Consider the following 15,765-nt stretch of genomic DNA (forward strand, 5'->3'; position numbering starts at 1 on the left):
CTTTGATTGCAAAGCTGTTCTTTTCAGTATCTGAATCAGGTTTAATAACACTGACATATGTCATGAAATTTGTTGTTTTGTGTCAGCAGTACAGTGTAAGACAGAAAATTATGAATTACAATAACAAATGTACAGAATATGAAAATAAGTCGTGTAAAAACAGAGCAAGAATATCTTCAAGCTGATTATCTTGCCTGCAATTTCCATTAAGCACTGAAGACTGGTTCTGGATTGAATTAATATCTGCTACACACACGTAATTCCACAATTCCTGAATCATTCCGAACAGAACCTATCAAATACCTTGAAGAGGCCTGAACTGCTACAGCACAGGAGGCTGTGGATCAACAGCGGGTAAGAGGGATGAGTGGAGATGGGTACCTGCTGTGTTTTGTAACTACAAAACTTTAAACTAATGAAAAGAATGACACGGGAGCGGGAATGTGATTCTAACTTTGTTTTTTTACTTTAAGCGAGGCACACACATATCACGTGGTAGCTTCATGATGCATGCACTGCGTTAATTTTTACAGATAATCCTTAAATTATTTAAACAAACAGGAATGTTTAATCAACAGTATATTTACAATATTACTGAGATATTAAATACACACCATTCCTACCTGCTTTGCTGTAAACTCCAATGGAGAATGCATCTCAACTCTCTATACACAGTATACTATATAATACAACTGCTGTAGACAGACATCATGCAGAGTCAATTTCAAATTGTCCCATTCGGGCGAAAGATTGATTCACTATGGATGGAGGTTTTCTTACTCTGATGGGATAATGTCTTTCCTGACTGAGGGATCACTACACTTGGCAGGTGTGACTTTTGAAGCATTGAGCCTCACCCACATTAGCACTGGTTAAAACATTTTACACCCCAAACCAGACTCGAGGCCTTTCTGTCGATCTGTGCATGTTGTTTGTCACTGCAGCATGAAGGCAACGTGATGCAGAGGCTGTGGGGTGTTCACGTCCATCACCCAGAACTTGTGACATGACTGCACCTGCACCATAAGGCGAGGTGTCATGGGCAAGCTTCCCTAGACAGAGTGGATCACGATGTGTGAGTACAGTGTGTGTTGTCACCATTTCCTCTACCTTTTGTCCATTACCATCTCTTCCCCGTCTGTGATGATGAGTGCAGGGAGTGGAGGAGAGTAGCCAGGTTTGGCAGGAATTAACAAATCCTAAAAGTTCACTGGGCTGAATTCACAGGCATATAATGGACAGAGAGGGTGAGAGAGGGACAGTTCACAGGATAAATCCCCCCACACCAGCAATGTGTCTCTGCTGGACACTGGGCTGAGTTTACAGGAATATAATGGACAGTGAGGGTGAGAGAGGGACAGTTCACTGGATAAATCCCCCCACACCAGCAATGTGTCAGTGTTGGACACTGGGCTGAATTCACAGGCATATAATGGACAGAGAGGGTGAGAGAGGGACAGTTCACAGGATAAATCCCCCCACACCAGCAATGTGTCATTGTTGGACACTGGGCTGAGTTTACAAGAATATAATGGACAGAGAGGGTGAGAGAGAGACAGTTCAGAGGATAAATCCCCCCACACCAGCAATGTGTCAGTGTTGGACACTGGGCTGAGTTTACAGTAATATATTGGACAGAGACTGTGAGAGAGGGACAGATCACAGTATCAATCCCCCCACACCAGCAACGTGTCAGTGTTGGACACTGGGCTGAGATCACAGGAATATAATGGACAGAGAGGTTGAGAGAGGGACAGTTCACAGGATAACTCCCCCCACACCAGCAATGTGTCAGTGTTGGACACTGGGCTGAGTTTACAGTAATATAATGGACAGAGAGGTTGAGAGAGGGACAGTTCACAGGATAACTCTCCCCACACCAGCAATGTGTCAGTGTTGGACACTGGGCTGAGTTTACAGTAATATAATGGACAGAGAGGGTGAGAGAGTGACAGTTCACAGTATAAATCCCCCCACACCAGCAACGTGTCAGTGTTGGACACTGGGCTGAGTTCACAGGAATATAATGGACAGTGAGGGTGAGAGAGGGACAGTTCACTGGATAAATCCCCCCACAACAGCAATGTGTCAGTGTTGGACACTGGGCTGAGTTCACAGGAATATAATGGACAGAGAGGGTGAGAGAGGGACAGTTCACAAGATAAATCCCCCCACACCAGCAATGTGTCACTGTTGGACACTGGGCTGAGTTTACAGTGATATAATGGACAGAGAGAGTGAGAGAGGGACAGTTCACAGGATAAATCCCCCACACCAGCAATGTGTCAGTGTTGGAAATTGGGCTGAGTTTACAGGAATATAATGGACAGACAGGGTGAGAGAGGGACAGTTCACAGGATAAATCCCCCCACACCAGCAATGTGTCAGTGTTGGACACTGGGCTGAGTTTACAGTGATGTAATGGACAGAGAGAGTGAGAGAGGGACAGTTCACAGGATATATCCCCCCACACCAGCAATGTGTCAGTGTTGGACACTGGGCTGAGTTCACAGGAATATAATGGACAGAGAGGGTGAGAGAGGGACAGTTCACAGGATAAATCCCCCCACACCAGCAATGTGTCAGTATTGGACACTGGGCTGAGTTTACAGTAATATAATGGACAGAGAGGGTGAGAGAGGGACAGTTCACAGGATAAATCCCCCCACACCAGCAATGTGTCAGTGTTGGACACTGGGCTGAGTTCACAGGAATATAATGGACAGAGAGGGTGAGAGAGGGACAGTTCACAGTATCAATCCCCCCACACCAGCAATGTGTCAGTGTTGGACACTGGGCTGAGTTCACAGGAATATAATGGACAGAGAGGGTGAGGCAGGGACAGTTCACAGGTTATATCCCCCCACACGAGCAATGGGTCAGTGTTGGACACTGGGCTGAGTTCACAGGAATATAATGGACAGAGTAGGTGAGACAGGGACGGTTCACAGGATAAATCCCCCCACACCAGCAATGGGTCAGTGTTGGACACTGGGCTGAGTTCACAGGAATATAATGGACAGAGTAGGTGAGACAGGGACGGTTCACAGGATAAATCCCCCCACACCAGCAATGGGTCAGTGTTGGACACTGGGCTGAGTTCACAGGAATATAATGGACAGAGAGGGTGAGAGAGGGACAGTTCACAGGATAAATCCCCCCACACCAGCAACGTGTCAGTGTTGGACACTGGGCTGAGTTTACAGGAATATAATGGACAGAGAGGGTGAGAGAGGGACAGTTTAGAGGATAAATCCCCCCACACCAGCAATGTGTCAGTGTTGGACACTGGGCTGAGTTCACAGGAATATAATGGACAGAGAGGGTGAGAGAGGGACAGTTTAGAGGATAAATCCCCCCACACCAGCAATGTATCAGTGTTGGACACTGGGCTGAGTTCACAGGCCAGTTAATCTCCCTGTCGCGCGAGCTGTCATTGGTCAGTTCCAGCCTGTCATTGGTCAGTTCACCTGCTGTCGCGTGCACTTTGCCCAACGTCACTGCTCAGGTAACTCCGCCCACCCCTGAGCTCCGTCATTGGGCAGGTAAACCGTCGTCTCGCGAGCTCCGCCCACCGCCTCTGGTCGGTTCGTTTGCCCAGACCGCGAGCCCCACCTCCCTCGCTGCTTTATTGGTCGGTCAGTCCGCCAATCCTGCTAGCCCCGCCTTCCTCGCTTCTTTATTGGTCGGTCAGTCCACCAATCCTGCTAGCCCTCAGTCATTGGTTGATTTATATACCCAAGGCTCGAGCTCCGCCTGAGTCAGTGAGTGTGAGGAGGGTCTCGGAGAGGGAGGGTCTGAGTGTGAGGAGGGTCTCGGAGAGGGAGTGTCTGAGTGTGAGGAGGGTCTCGGAGAGGGAGTGTCTGAGGGTGAGGAGGGTCTCGGAGAGGGAGTGTCTGAGGGTGAGGAGGGTCTCGGAGAGGGAGTGTCTGAGTGTGAGGAGGGTCTCGGAGAGGGAGTGTCTGAGTGTGAGGAGGGTCTCGGAGAGGGAGTGTCTGAGGGTGAGGAGGGTCTCGGAGAGGGAGTGTCTGAGTGTGAGGAGGGTCTCGGAGAGGGAGTGTCTGAGTGAGGAGGGTCTCGGAGAGGGAGTGTCTGAGTGTGAGGAGGGTCTCGGAGAGGGAGTGTCTGAGTGTGAGGAGGGTCTCGGAGAGGGAGTGTCTGAGGGTGAGGAGGGTCTCGGAGAGGGAGTGTCTGAGTGTGAGGAGGGTCTCGGAGAGGGAGTGTCTGAGTGTGAGGAGGGTCTCGGAGAGGGAGTGTCTGAGTGTGAGGAGGGTCTCGGAGAGGGAGTGTCTGAGTGTGAGGAGGGTCTCGGAGAGGGAGTGTCTGAGGGTGAGGAGGGTCTCGGAGAGGGAGTGTCTGAGGGTGAGGAGGGTCTCGGAGAGGGAGTGTCTGAGTGTGAGGAGGGTCGGAGAGGGAGTGTCTGTGAGGAGGGTCTTGGAGAGGGAGTGTCTGTGTGAGGAGGGTCTCGGAGAGGGAGGGTCTGAGGGTGAAGAGGTTCTCGGTGAGGGAGGGTCTGAGGGTGAGGAGTGTCTCGGAGAGGGAGTGTCTGAGTGTGAGGAGGGTCTCGGAGAGGGAGTGTCTGAGGGTGAGGAGGGTCTCGGAGAGGGAGTGTCTGAGTGTGAGGAGGGTCTCGGAGAGGGAGTGTCTGTGAGGAGGGTCTCGGAGAGGGAGTGTCTGTGTGAGGAGGGTCTCGGAGAGGGAGGGTCTGTGTGAGGAGGGTCAGTGAGGGAGGGTCTGTGTGAGGAGGGTCTCGGAGAGGGAGTGTCTGAGTGTGAGGAGGGTCTCGGTGAGGGAGGGTCTGAGTGTGAGGAGGGTCTCGGAGAGGGAGTGTCTGAGGGTGAGGAGGGTCTCGGAGAGGGAGTGTCTGAGGGTGAAGAGGTTCTCGGAGAGGGAGTGTCTGAGGGTGAAGAGGTTCTCGGAGAGGGTGAGGAGGGTGTCGGAGAGGGAGTGTCTGTGTGAGGAGGGTCTCGGAGAGGGAGTGTCTGTGTGAGGAGGGTCTCGGAGAGGGAGTGTCTGAGTGTGAGGAGGGTCTCGGAGAGGGAGTGTCTGTGAGGAGGGTCTCGGAGAGGGAGTGTCTGTGTGAGGAGGGTCTCGGAGAGGGAGGGTCTGTGTGAGGAGGGTCAGTGAGGGAGGGTCTGTGTGAGGAGGGTCTCGGAGAGGGAGTGTCTGAGTGTGAGGAGGGTCTCGGTGAGGGAGGGTCTGAGTGTGAGGAGGGTCTCGGAGAGGGAGTGTCTGAGGGTGAGGAGGGTCTCGGAGAGGGAGTGTCTGAGGGTGAAGAGGTTCTCGGAGAGGGAGTGTCTGAGGGTGAAGAGGTTCTCGGAGAGGGTGAGGAGGGTCTCGGAGAGGGAGGGTCTGAGGGTGAAGAGGTTCTCGGTGAGGGAGGGTCTGAGGGTGAGGAGTGTCTCAGAGAGGGAGTGTCTGAGGGTGAGGAGGTTCTCGGTGAGGGAGGGTCTGAGGGTGAGGAGGGTCTCGGTGAGGGAGGGTCTGAGGGTGAGGAGGGTCTCGGTGAGGGAGGGTCTGAGGGTGAGGAGGGTCTCGGTGAGGGAGTGTCTGTGTGAGGAGGGTCTCGGTGTGTGAGGGTCTGAGTGTGAGGAGGGTCTCGGAGAGGGAGTGTCTGTGTGAGGAGGGTCTCGGTAAGTGAGGGTCTGAGTGTGAGGAGGGTCTCGGTGAGGAAGGGTCTGAGGGTGAGGAGGGTCTCGGAGAGGGAGGGTCTGAGGGTGAGGAGGGTCTCGGTGAGGGAGGGTCTGAGGGTGAGGAGGGTCTCACTGAGGCTGAGGAAGGTCTCATTGAGGGAGGGTCTGACGGTGATCAGGGTTTCATTGTGGGTGGGTATGAGGAGGGCCTCGGCAAGGGAGGGTCTGAGTGTGAGGAGGGTCTCGACGAGGCAGGGTCTGAAGGTGAGGAGTGTCTCGGCAGAGGGTGTGGAGGGTCTCAGCGCGGGAGGGTGTGGTCTCATTGAGGGATGGTCTGAGGTTGAGCAGGGTCTCGCTGTCTGAGGAGGGTCTCAGTGAGGGAGGGTCCAACGTTGATATAGGTTCCATTTAGGGTGGAATGAGAGTGAGGTAGTTCTCGCTGAGGGAATGGCTGAGGATAAGGGTGGGTCTGAGAGTGTAGGTGAGGGTGGATAGGAGGGGAAGGAGGATCTCAGTGAGGGAGGGTGTGATGGTGATAAGAGATGGACTGCGGGAACCTGGGATGTAAGCGGACAGAGTCAGCTGAATCAGCTCCAGACATGGGCTGAAGGATCTCCTCAGATAGTGGGATGGATTGAAGTGAGGGCGCTCCCGAGCATGAGGGATGGATCAGAGGGAGTTCCTGAGGTCGAGAGACCATCCGACGAGGGATATCCCTAGGGTGAGAGATGGCCGGGTTTGAGGGACACACTTGAGGGAGCTTCTGAGGTACTGGTATGGTCTGTTGTGAGGGAGCTCCCTGCGGTGAGGGACGGATCTGAGGGAGATACTGAGGAACTGGGGTAGTCGGTGTGAGGGGGCTCTTGGGGCTTAGTGAGTTGAGTGGGACCTCCTCAGGGTGAGGAACAGACCCGAGGTAGCAGAATGGTCTGGTGCAAGGAGGCTCCCCTGGGTGAAGGATAGTGTTGAGAGGGAGCTCCCGAGGGTGAGGGACGGTGTGTTGAGAGGGAGCTCCCGAGGGTGAGGGACGGTGTGTTGAGAGGGAGCTCCCGAGGGTGAGGGACGGTGTGTTGAGGGGGAGCTCCGGAGGGTGAGGGACGGTGTGTTGAGAGGGAGCTCCCGGGGGTGAGGGACGGTTTGTTGAGGGGGAGCTCCCGAGGGTGAGGGACGGTGTTGAGAGGGTGCTCCCGAGGGTGAGGGATGGTGTGTTGAGAGGGAGTCCCGAGGGTGAGGGACGGTTTGTTGAGGGGGAGCTCCTGAGGGTGAGGGACGGTGTGTTGTGAGGGAGCTCCCGAGGGTGAGGGACGGTGTGTTGAGAGGGAGCTCCCGAGGGTGAGGGACGGTGTGTTGAATGGGAGCTCCTGAGGGTGAGGGAAGGTGTGTTGAGGGGGAGCTCCCGAGGGTGAGGGACGAGTCTGAGGTGGGCAGAGTCCCAATGGTCAGAGTCCACTGATGACGGGTCTGTTACAGGAAGGTGTCAGACTGAGAGCGATGGACTCTCCGTGTCAGAGGCAGAGACAACGTCTGGTGAGGAGCCACAGGGGAACATTGAACAACAGATGGAAACCAGGCTGAGGTGAGAGATGGAGCTGAGACTGGGAGGGTGAACATTTCCTCTGGTCTCACTCCCCACTGAGATATCACTGCTGTCCCATCCCTGCCCCTATTATCCTGAATTAATCTCTACAACACTGTCCACCATGACCCTCTGCTCTAGAATTACCTCCCGAGACCCCTCCACCACTGAGTGTATGTCCCTCATGATTGTCTACCCCTCTATAAGATGACCACTCATTCTCCTACCCGCCAATGGGGACAAAACAAAAAGTCCCAACCTGCTCACCCTCTGTCCATAACTCAGTCCCACGAGTCCTGGCAACATCCTGGTAAATCTCCTCTGCACTCCGTCCAGCTTCATGATATTGTTCCTGTCGCAGTGTGACTAAACCTGAGCATAGTGTTCCAAATCTGGCCTCACCAACATCTCGTACAATGTCAGAACATAGAAATAGGAGCAGGAGAAGACTCACAGACACGAGACAATCTGCAGATGCTGGAAATCCAAAGCAACACACACAAAATGCTGGAGGAACCCAGCAGGTCAGGCAGCATCTGTGGAAAAGAGTAAACAGTCGACGTTTCAGGCTGAGACCCTTCATCAGGACAGAAGAGAAGTCCGATTAAGAAGGTGGGGGGAGTGGAGGAGGAAGTACAATGTGGTGGGTGATAGGTGAAACCGGGAGAGGGGGAGGAGGTGAAGTAAAGAACGGGGAAGTTTGATGGAAGAGATAAAGGGCTGGAGAATGGGGATCTGATAGAGGGCAGAAGACCATGGGAGAAAGGGAAGGGAAGGGTAGGAGCACCTGAGGCATGTGATGGGAGGGTAAGGAGGTAAATTGAAAGAGGGAAAAGGGAATGGGGAATAGTGAAAGGGTTTGGGGCAATTACCAGAAGCTCAAGAAATCGATGTCCATGCCATCTAGTTAGATGCTCCTCAGACAGAATATAAAGTGTTGCTCCTCCAACCTGACTGTGGCCTCATCACAACAGTAGAGGAATGGGAATGGGAATGGGAAGCAGAATTGAAATGGGTGGCCACTGGGAAATCCTGCTTTTTCTGGTAGATGGATCATAGGTGCTTGGTGAAGCGGTCTCCCAATTTTCATTGGGTCTCTCTGATATACAGGAGGCCACACCAGGAGCACCGGATACAGTAGATGCCCCAACAGACTCACAGGTGAAGTGTCAGCTCACCTGGAAGGACTGTTTGGGGCCCTGAATGGTAGTGAGGGAGGAGGTGTAGGGACAGTTGTGACTCTTGTTCCGCTTGCAAGGATGAGTACCAGGAGATCAGTGGGGAGGGACGAGTGGACAGGGAGTTGTATTGGGAGTGATCCCTGTGGAAAGTGGGGGGAGTACAGGGGAGGGAATGATTTGCTTGCTGGTGGGGTCATGTTGGTGCTGGCGGATGTTATGTAGAATTATGGGCTGTACGTGAAAGCAGGTGGGGTGGTAGGTGAGGAAAAGAACTCTATTCCTGGTTTGACGGCAGGAGGATGGGGTGAGAGCAGATGTGTGTGAAATGGAAGAGATGTGGGTGAGGGCAGGGTTGATGGAGGAGGAAGGGAATCGCTTTTCTTTGAAGGAGCAAGACATCTCAGTCATTCTGGAATGAAGGGTGTTGGGGATTTTACAAGTGACGGGGTGGGACGAGGTGTGGTCCAGGTAGCTGTGAGAGTCAGTGGGTTTGTAAAAGATATCAGTAGATAGACTGTCTCCAGAGATGGAAATAGAGATTGAGAAAGGAGAGGTATAGCCGAGGTAAATTTGAGGGCGGGGTGGAAGTTGGAAGCAAAGTTGATGAAGTTGACGAGCTCAGCACGGGTGTAGGAATCAGCACCAATGCAGTCTTTGATTAGCATAGGAAGAGTTGGGGAGCAATACCAGTGTACGCTTTGAACAGGAATGTTAAATGTAGCCGACAAAAAGGGAGGCACAGCTGGGACCTATGTGAGTGCCCATGGCCACACTTTTGGTTTGAAGGTAGTGGGAGGAACCGAAGGAGAAATTATTGAGGATGAGGACCAGTTCCACCAGATGGAGGAGAGTGGTGGTAGAGGGGTACTGGTTGACTCTGTTGTTCTGAAGAAAGTGGAGAGATTTAATGCCCACCTGATGGGGAATGGAAGTGTATTGGGTCTGGACATCCAGAGTGAAAATGTAACGATCAGGACCAGGGGGCTTAAAGACATTGAAAAGATCAAGATCACGTGAAGTGTGACGGATGTAGGTAGGGAGGGACTGAACGAGGGGAATAAAACAGTGGAGGTATGCAGATATAAGTTCAGTGGGGTAGAAGCAGGCTGAAACACTGGGTCTACCTGGACAGTCAGGTTTGTGGATCTTGAGTGGGAGGTAGAAACAGGAGGTGCAGGTTACGGGAACTATGAAGTTGGTGGCAGTGGATGGGAGATCCCCAGAGTCGATGAGGTCAGTGACGGTGTGGGAGACAATAGTCTGGTGCTCCTTAGTGGGGTCCTGTTCAAGGATTAAGTAGGAGGAGTTGTCTGAGAGTTGTTTCGTGGACTCAGCAGGGTAGTGGTCAGTCACCAGACTACTACAGCACCCCACCCTTACCTGGAGGATTGATAGTGAGGTTAGGATTAGTGCGGAGAGAGTGGAGAGGAGCGTGTACAGAGGGGTGAGGTTAGAATTGGAGTGAGGAGGGTTAAAGTTGAGACAGTTGGTGTTTCGCAGGCAATTGGCTATAAAAAGAAGAGCAGGCAGAAGACCAGAGCACGGTGTCCAGGAAGAGGAGGGTTGGAGATGGGAGACTGGGTAATCGGTGCGGTCTGCAGAGTCCTTGCCAAAGACGTAAGCGTGGATACAGAGACAATGGAAGAAGAGTTCAATGCCACGATGGGTGCAGTGGGGCAAAAGTGAGGCCTTAATGAGGACAGAATGTTCTGCCTCAGAGAGGGGAAGGTCAGAGGGAATTGTGAAGTCCCGGCACAGATGAGAGTTGGGATCAGAATGGGGAAGAGGGTTGGTAGTGTCTGAGGAGAGAGGAGGGTTGGAGTGTCCATGGAAGGTGGGGTTGGAGGACGATGGAGGCTCTGTGGACCCAAGAGCTGACGGTGGGGCCTGAGAGACCCGGGACTGCAGAGTGGTGGTGGGGGAAGGGGAGACTGGGTTTCCAGTGGCAGCGTGTAAAGTCTCGGCCTGGAGGTGACATTGTCAATGTCCAGGCTGGAGTCGGAGTCAGATGTTCTGCAATTAGCAGTTTGAAGGTGTCCATAGTCATTGGAACCAGCACTGACGGCAGTGGAAACCGGGTTCTGAATCCGCTCTGGATCATTGGAACTGGAGTTGGTGATATTAGTGTCACTGGTAGGGAGATGTCAAAAACCTTCGGGACTGGGGATGGATTCAGAGAGATTCGTAATCTGGGGGCATCCGATGGTATCGAGGTCCAACCGGGCGGCAGCAGGAACTGTGGTCTCGGGGTGTCCAGGGCCACCGGTGTTAGAGACGGTGGGTCTGTGGTCTGCAGCTTGCAGGGATAAGTGCCAGGAGGAGATCAGTGGGGAGGGACGAGTGGTCACCAGGGTGGAGCGTAGAATACGTAGGAAGAAGCAGCAAGAGAAGCAGTCAATTGAATGTGGGGCTGGGGAATGGCTTTATATGCTCCTGGTATGTTAGTAGAAACCAGGTCCAGTGTATTCTCACCTCTGGTACCAAAACCAACATGGTGGAGGAATTTAGGCAGAAGACAGGTCAAAATTGCAATCACTGGGATAGGGTGAAGTTTGTCTTTAAACTAAATAATAGGTTCAACATTTCAACAGTGTGGAAAGTGAGGATGAAGTAAAAGGGAAGAAGAGTGCAGGAGGGGTTACAAAAGCCTCCAGAAAGGGATATAAATTTAACTTCTGGTAACATGGGGGTAAAATTGAAAAGGGTGATGAACACAGCACTTTTAATGCTCAGGTATGACATTGTGGGCATCACTGAGTCGTGGTTGGGAGTTTAACATACACATTGTATCGAATGGATAGGAGGGTAAGCAGAAGGGTTAAGGTGGGAATTGAATTCTGAGAGGGAGTTGGCATAGGATTGAGAATATGTAGAATCCTTGTAAGTAAAATTAAGAATCTGCAAGACTAAAAAATCCCAGATGAGAGTAGTATCACACTGACACAGAGGTGTCAAGAAAACAACCTCTCCCTCAATGTCATTAAAAAACAAAGGAGCTGGTTATGGACTACAGGAGGAATGGAGACAGGCTCGCCCCTATTGACATCAATGGATCTGGGGTTGAGAGGGTGAACAGCCTCAAGTTCCTCAGCATAAACATCACCGAGGATCTCACATGGTCTGTACATACCAGCTGTGTGGTGGAAAAGCACAACAGTGCCTCTTTCACCCCAGACGGTTGAGGAAGTTTGGTATGGGCCACCAAATCCTAAGAACTTTCTACAGGGGCACAATTGAGAGCATCCTGACTGGCTGCATCACTGCCTGGTATGGGAACTGTACTTCCCACAATCGCAGGACTCTGCAGAGAGTGGTGTGGACAGCCCAGTGCATCTATAGATGTGAACTTCCCAATATTCAGGACATTTATAGCGACAGGTGTGTAAAAAGGGCCTGAAGGATCATTGGGGACCCGAGTCACCCCAACCACAAACTGTTCCAGCTGCTACCATCCGGGAAAAGGTACCGCAGCATCAAAGCCAGGACCAACAGGCTCCGGGACAGCTTCTTCCACCAGGCCATCAGACTGATTAATTCACACTGATACAACTGTATTTCTATGTTATATTGACTGTCCTGGTGTACATAATGTTTATTATAAATTGCACATTTAGAGAGAGATGTAACATAAGTATAGCATCTGAGCCCCCAATTTACCCCCGTTCGCCTAGGGTGAACTGCTGTCACCCCACCAATAGTGCAATATTTCGGTGTAAATATGGTGTAATACCCCCCACCCCAGTACACACTTGCAACACAAATATCAGACAATACACCAAAGTTGAGTAAGTAATTGCAACTTTATAGTTATTTCTCAGTGATGGATTAGTAGAAACAGATAACCAAAAGGCACCAAATCAGTAAGTTTATCAGTTGGTGCACATAATATTTTAATACGTTGGAGCTCACGCCTCCGGTTCCATCCACAACGACCTTCCGAGCCTTCGGCCACCGTCCGAACCACCGACGTCCAGTATCCACTGCCCTGGAACCACTGTCCGCTCCTCACCCGTCATCCTCCTCGCTCGCCTCCCGAGAAAAGACCACAAACTCCTGCTCAGCTCACAGATACAAGATAGTATAACAATTCTCCATTGACTAGTTCCCCCTGAGCTACAGTTATAACCCAAACATTCCAGATACAGAAACCCATTCCAGCATTAAGTAACATTACAGGGAAGCCATTTCATTATAACAATACAAAGAAGCCATTTTGTTAGCCTGAACAGTTAACACCACAGTTACTGAGAGTCCTACATAAGATTTTTACTCCTGTATATAAAGTTTGTAAGTTGTAAGTTCAATTCCAATTCAATTTACACAGGCCTCAGAACAGTAACTAGGATGTAGACTACAAATTGCAACAGGAGATGGGAAGGGCATGTAAAAAGGACAATGTAATGATAACCATGGGGATTTCAATTTGCAGGTAGATTGGGAAATTCATGTTGGTGCTGGATCCCAAAAGAAGGAATTTGTAGAATGCCTACGAGATGACTTTTTTAAAGTAGCTCGTGGTTGAGCCCACCAGGGAACAGACGTCTGGATTTGGTGTTGTGTAATGATGCAGAGATCATGATATGATAGAATTCACCCTGCAGTTTGAGAGGGAGAAGCTAAAATCAGATGTATCAGTGGGGTAAAGGGAACTACAGAGGCATGAGAGAGGAGCTGACCAAAGTTGATTGGAAGCGGACATTAGCAGGGATGATGGCAGAGCAGCAATGGCTGGAGTTTCTGGGAGTAATTTGGAAATGCAGGACAGATAAATACTAAAGATAAAGAAATATTGCAAAGGGAAGATGAGGCAACTGTGGCTGTAAAGTGAAGTTAATGACAGCATAAATTCAAACACAAGGGCATACAGTAAATCAATAATTACTGGGAAGCTGGAGGGTTTTAAAAACTAAATGAAGGCAATAAAAAAGCAAAAATGAGAAAAGATGAAATGTGAAGGTTAATTAGACAGTAATTTAAAAGAAGAAAACAAAAGGTTTTTCAGGTATGCAAAAAGTAAAATAGAGACAAGTGGAAAATGACACTGGAGAGGTCATAATGCAGTATTAAGAAAGGTGGACAAACTTAATAAGTATTTTGTATTTTTCTTCACTGTGAAAGAAACCATCAGTCTGCCAGAAATTCGAGTGTCGGGGGCAGAAGTCAGTGTAGTTGCTATTACGAAGGAGAAGGTGCTTGGGTTGGTGTAAGGTCTGAAAGTCGTTAAGTCACCTGGACCAGATGGACAACACCCCAGGGTTCTGAAAGAGGTGGCTGAAATGATTGTGGAGGCATTAGTAGTGATCTTTCAACAATCACCAGATTCTGGGATGGTTTCGGAGGAATGGAAAATTGTAAATGTCACTCCACTCTTTAAGAAGGGTGGGAGGCAAACAACAGGAAATCACTGGCAACCAAAAACACAGATTGAGAATAATGGACTGTTTATTTCACTCACGCAGGTATCACGTGTTGAAAACCACAGATGCAAATTCACCCACTAACAGAACTGAGAGGAGTTCCTGGAATAGGGTGCTGAGCTGATACGGAGAGTGAGACAGAAAGGTGGGGGGGGGGGAGGTGAGAGAGGGTCAGAGAGATGCCCATGTAGTTTGTGGGGCTGAATATTCAGTTTCTCTGCAAAATATTCCAGATTATTCACTCTGCTTCTGTGGCCATTGCAGTTCCAATAGGAACATCCCTCTGGTTAATTCTGCCCTGTTCTGTTCTCCTGTTTGCCACCAGATGCAAACAGACTGGGAACAGAGGGGTTTTCACATCATCGACACAGGTCACATTTGGTGAAAGGTCACAGGCCAAAAACAATACATTCAGGTGCTCAAGGGGAGGGGGATTGGGAGATTGAGAATGTGAAAGACAGCAGAGGTGAGAGAGGAAGGGAGAAAGAGAGTCACAGTCATACAACACAGAAACAGGCTCTTTGGCCCACTGGGTACGTGCTGACCATCAAACACCGTTGACACTGATCCTACCCTAATCACACGTTATTGTCTCCACATTCCAAGGGACTGTGGCCATTTTATCTACTGATCAGTGTGTGGAATGAAAACAGGACACTCTGCTCTAGAGTTACCTCCTGAGGCCCCTCCATCTCATTATGCAAGAAGACAACACACTAGGAGGAGAAAGCATCCCAGCCCCTCAAGCCCGGGCCACCACTCACTGGTTGATATGTCCCAGTCCCACACCAGTGCACAAGAATAGAGAAGCCTATTAAAAGTGGTGGATACAGCCCAGTGCCCAGGAAAAGCTCTCCCCACTACTGAGCACATCTGCAAAGAGCATTGACACAAGAAACCAGCATTATTATCAGTGACCCCCATCCAGACCGTGCTCTCTTCTCACAGCTTCCACTGGGCAGCAGGTACAGGAGCCTCGGTCTCACATCACCAGGTCAAGAACAGTTATTACTGATCCAGTGAGGATAACTTCACTCACCTCAGTACTCACCTGATTCCACAACCTATGGTCTCACTTTCAAGGACTCTACATCTCATGTTCTCAGTATTATTTATTTATCTATCTATCTGTCTTTTTACAGTGCCTTGAAAAAGTATTCAGGCCCTGACACCTTGTTCACAAAAATGAGTTTTGCAGCCAGGGATTCTGATCAATTTAACTGAGAATTTTTATTTGTGAATCACATGCTTCTTGTTTTTGCAGTGGAGCCAGAAAAGAAACAGGGGAAATTGTAAAGTGTGGAAAACTAAGAATTCAAAAACTGAAATATCTGCAGTTCCAAAGTGTTCATTCCCCCCCCCCCTTTGTTCTGTACAGAAGAGGCCAGGTTGACTCGAGGGATTTGGAGAGAGGTCGAGGCAGTTTTGGGGGATGCAGAGTGGAGAAAAGTTGGATTGGCAGACCCAGCATAAATACATCCCAAAGAAGAAGTGTTCAAACTGGAGGATGAGGCTGACAAGGGAAGTCAAAGATAGCATAAAAGCAAAAGAGAGGGCATGGATCGCAAAATCAGTGTGAGGCTGAAAGATTGGGAAGCCGATGAAAACCAACAGAAGGCAACTTCAAAAGCAATAAGGAGAGAAATGTGAAATATGAAGGTAAGCTATCCAATAAAAGTGTATACAAAAGTTTTTTCAGATATATAAAGAGACGGGAGAGTGGATATTGGACCAGTGGAAAACCGCTGGACAGGTTCTAATGGGGGACAAAAATAGTGGATGAATTTACAAGTATTTGTGTCAGTCTTCACTGTGGAAGACAGGATGCCAGAAATTCAAGAGCATCAGTGTGTAGAAGTGAGTGTGGGTGCCTCTAATGCCATTCATAAATTTGCCGATTCCACAGCTATTGTTGGCAGCAGTTCAGATTGTGATGAGGAGGTGTACAGGAGTGGGAT

General features: G+C 50.1%; 1 long non-coding RNA gene across 1 annotated transcript; it reads left to right on the forward strand.

Annotated features, from left to right (window-relative positions):
* The first annotated feature begins 6,170 nt into the window (after nucleotides 1-6,170).
* Nucleotides 6,171-14,099, forward strand: LOC132386898 (uncharacterized). Its single transcript, XR_009509704.1, has 3 exons — nucleotides 6,171-6,354; nucleotides 7,104-7,209; nucleotides 13,850-14,099. It is a non-coding gene; the product is annotated as an uncharacterized LOC132386898 (long non-coding RNA).
* The last annotated feature ends 1,666 nt before the right edge of the window (nucleotides 14,100-15,765 follow it).

The sequence above is a fragment of the Hypanus sabinus genome, unplaced genomic scaffold, assembly GCF_030144855.1.
Source record: "Hypanus sabinus isolate sHypSab1 unplaced genomic scaffold, sHypSab1.hap1 scaffold_137, whole genome shotgun sequence".
NCBI classification, from domain to species: domain Eukaryota; kingdom Metazoa; phylum Chordata; class Chondrichthyes; order Myliobatiformes; family Dasyatidae; genus Hypanus; species Hypanus sabinus.